The following is a 3,622-nucleotide window of genomic DNA, read 5'->3' on the forward strand; positions in this document are numbered from 1 at the left end:
TCATTTAATCATCCAAAACGTTATGGAACACATTAATTAACTGAAAAATGTTGCATAGTGTGCCTTTAAGCGATGAATATAATTACTTCCGGTACAAAAATAAAAAAAGGGAAAAAAATAGATACTTGTGAAGAAATTTACAATCATATTAAAGGGTTTTAAAGTTATAGCTGATAAATTCAAGTAAACATCACAGTTCAAATTTTATGTCTAAAATAATGGTTACTTTCCTGTTTCTTGTCCATAGCATAAAATTCCAATAAAACACATTAACTTTGTGGATTTCCACTGTGAAACCCCCATTCAACCAACCCCCTTGTTAGTAGACATAATACTGATTCAGCCAAGACTTGAAAAGCCCCAAAAAGCTCATTTATACTCATCTACTCCACTAAATATAACACTTGCTGGTCAATTTATATAAAATTCAATTTACTGAACCTGCTAGCAATTAAATACCAGTTCCTAATGCCCCATGAAAATGTGGCCTGGGCACTGGATGTGTAAGTCTGTCAGTTCAGGTGGAGACAGGTCCCAGGTTGCTCATTTCACTCTTACACACACACCCACACACCCCCACGCACACAATCATACACACACCCACAAGTCCAGTTTTAATTGACTCTATTCAGCAGGAACAGCATGCTTTCTCATTGCTCCAGCACTAATTGGGTTCTGCGCCCTTACTTTTTACATGAAACACATTTTATGGAGCGATTTAAAGCACATAGCGCCGCATAATTAGAAAGAAATGAGGGAACGAGTGGGATCCATGCCATGACAGCAGCAAGATGAAATGCCTTTTGTACACTTTCGTCTCCTGCTCCCAGCCCAAACCCCTCAACGACCAAAAAAAAAAAAATTCCTCTCAAAACACTAAAAACCATTTTTTCTGGAAAGATACTCAATGGTTTTGGAAGGAAAAGTCAAGTCACCATCCACTACAGTGTAAATATTAGCAGGTTAGGACAAGCAAAGCTGGCAAATCTGTTTAAAGAGGGGATCCAAATGGAGGCTTTCATAATTGATTTGTGGAACAGACGAAGGAAGGAAACGCATGAAGGTAAATAAGGATTAGCTCTTTGGAACATATGCTGTTGCTTTCATAAACTCATTTCAAATGACTTATTTGCCAGTTGTTGTTTTGACCTGTGTGTGCTGTGTAAATGCTCAAACACTGGGGCGAAGCCAGATGTTTGGCAGACACGTATGCACATTAATAAACAGCATGAATGCTCACACAGATCTGCACATCCACAGTAACAGCTTACACACACACACACAGTTCCACTTGACATCCTTTAGGAGTTTCCATGGAGTACTCTATTTTTTCTGCTTAGTGTTTGTTGATATTTGTTCTGTCAACTCTCTGAGTCGGCTGTCGCCTCCTGTATGAACCTGAGCAAAACACTTCAGCCACAAAGTTAAAATGGAGGGAAAGTTTATTCTGACCCAAACACAAATAAAAACATGAGTTTCAATAGTAATAATGTCAGTATGTAAAAACTTTGATTTCCTTAAATGTATTACAGTCACAGTGTTATAAGAACTAATTTTGCTCTCACCTATCTGCCTTTGGAGTCTTTTTCTAACATTCAGAAGTTAGCTGGTGTTATACTTAAAAGGGCTTAACAGCAATTCAATCCATTTAGGGGTCTAAACAAAGTGGAGACGAGTTGCTGCAGTCCAAATTGAGCATCATAATGTGGAATGAGGGGATTTAAGTATGGTAGTGAGGCTGTTGGTACGAAACCAACCAATGCTGATCAACTGGTATTTTTAAAACACAACTATCTTCCTGGTTTACAGAGCATGATAGAGGGAAAAAAAAAAAAAAACTGAATGCAGGAAACTGCCACTGATGTTATACGTTACAAGGAAATGTAAAAAGATAAAAAACAGTTACCCAAACAAATCCTGAAAATAAATATAAGGCATTAAAAAGGGCATTAAACACCTCATTATAAGTAACCACCTAAACAAAATTTGTTTTATGTAAAATTAGTAAATATATGCCTTTTGCAATATAATTTACATGTCAGAAATCATTGGAAGTATGTAAAACTATTGAAAATATGAAACAAACATACAGTCAGTGGGGAGAGAGGGAGATAGCGCCATACATTGGGCAGTCTATATTAAAGGGCAACATAGAGACATACAGAACATAAAAAGGCAAAGTGTCTGAAGAAAATCCACAGTTATATTGGAAGATATGCAGTCGGATCCATGATCTAGTTCCTCCAAGACAGCAGTCCTAACCACTTCAACATTTACCCTTTTTTAGTGAAGTAAATCAGGAAAATATTTAAATCACTGCTGTGCCTCAGTGAAGAAACACAACATCTGATTGGTAAATTTGAGAGAAAGCCAGATGGGGAAAAATAACACCTTTTCTATGATGGGGTTAGCTGTGCTGAGTGATTTTGATTTACACAGCAGCTTGCCATATATGCTGAGAGGTTTCTATTATTTGTATTTTAAGCTTCTGCTTTTCCAACAGCAAAATACAGGTGTAGCAGTAAGAATGTGCCACCCCAAAAACAATGTCAAACTTCCCACCTTAATAAAAAAAACACAGCATAGGTTCCTATGAACCTTCTGTTAAACCCGTGAACCTATGAAAGACCTACTACAGAGCACAGAGCCATGTTATTACCATGAAGCTAGGCTCTGCTTATTGCAAAAGGTTCTCTAATTGGGCTCTCATATGTCATTGACAACTGCCCCCTTAATTGGTCAGTTAATGCTCTGTCTTGTGGCATACAGTAGTATTGATCACTCTCTCTGTGCAGGAAAAAGTTCTTGGGTTATCATATCAATCTAAGTTAACCAACAGTTAATGTAAATATTCCACTACAATCGGATGTTGAGTATGCAGATATTTCTTTTTGTTTTTGTAAAATGTTTTAGTGATAAGTCAATATGTATGAACTTGCTGTTTATGCTTGTTATGGTAAAGAAAATTACCTCTAGCTATTTGATGTAACAGGAATTAATTATAAAACTAATATCTCCAGCATGCACTAAAAACCAGTCGGTTAAAGATCTGCCTTCCAGATTTTCTTTCTTGCTACTTTGGGAGGTTGCAAGATTCCAGAGAGATTACAAGTAATGGCTGAATTCTTCTTTGCCAGGCGCCAAGCTATTTTCTTGAAGCCACAGCGAGCTGTTCCAGACCAATGACTTCCACAAACTAGCAGTGCAGGCCGATTGTAGGTGTGACCACATACAGTTGAGACAGCAAGCATGCATTCCTAAATATCAATAACACTGGAATAGGAGGATGGTTCTCTAATGACATAAGGAGTAATGAATATATGCACCCATGCAAAAGTTTGATTGTACTAACTTGATGAAGATAGGATTCTATTAAAGTTGGTGGGTTTTTTTGTTTTGTTTTTTTCTAGTATGAGGAGCTTTACAATGTAAATTGACTTAGATTTTGTTATGGTTTGTTTTGGTTTTCCATCCTGCAGCTTGTGTATAACACCCCTGTTAGTCTGCCAAAAATAACAAATACAGTGTTGTGAAGAAAGATTTCTTCTGTGTTGTCTTTCTTTCTGGGAAAACTTTTAGATCATTTGGTAAATCAAAGAAAGATAAACTAAGAAAATACAAA

This window comes from Cyprinodon variegatus, unplaced genomic scaffold, assembly GCF_000732505.1.
Source record: "Cyprinodon variegatus isolate N-32 unplaced genomic scaffold, C_variegatus-1.0 Scaffold689, whole genome shotgun sequence".
Taxonomy (NCBI): domain Eukaryota; kingdom Metazoa; phylum Chordata; class Actinopteri; order Cyprinodontiformes; family Cyprinodontidae; genus Cyprinodon; species Cyprinodon variegatus.